The sequence below is a fragment of the Athene cunicularia genome, assembly GCF_003259725.1.
Source record: "Athene cunicularia isolate RWA chromosome 15 unlocalized genomic scaffold, athCun1 chr15_part1, whole genome shotgun sequence".
Lineage (NCBI taxonomy): Eukaryota > Metazoa > Chordata > Aves > Strigiformes > Strigidae > Athene > Athene cunicularia.
In genome coordinates, this window is record NW_020799121.1 from 72,875 (window position 1) to 73,443 (window position 569).

A 569-nucleotide genomic window follows, 5' to 3' on the forward strand; every position below is an offset into this window, starting at 1 on the left:
GGCGGCCGTCCGAGGCGCGGGTGCGGGGCTGAGCGGCAGCACGGGCCCGTCCGCGCTCTGCAGGTGGTGGAGCTGCCGCCGCCACTCGGCCCGGGGGGGCGAGCGGGGCTGCCGGCGAGGAGCTGCCGCAGTGCTTGGGAGGTCCCGGGCAAGTGGCACCTGGAGGGACCCGGGCTGGCCTGGGCCGGGGCTCGGGGCACGGGTGAGCTCTAAGCACAAGTCCCCGTCCTGTCCCCGTGGCTCCAGGGGATGTGGCCTTGCTGCGCTGAGCCACGCTCGGCCCTTTGCTGGCACCGCGTTCAAGCTCTAACATCTGTTCGCTGGCTCCTGGTCCTTGGCCGGCGGCTCCTGCCGGAGGCGTTTCCCACTGCCGGCTCAGTTGCCTGCTCACCGCTCTCCCGGTGCCGGCTACCGTCTGGCCCGGTGCCGCGGGCTGCTCCCCAGGCTCTGTGCCGGCACGTCTGGGCAGCAGCAGCTGGAGCAACGTCCCTGTGACTTCCCTGCTCCCTTCGCTTCCCCGGGAGTAAGAACAGGAGCCGAGTCCGGGCCTCGAAGCTGCCCGGGCCTGA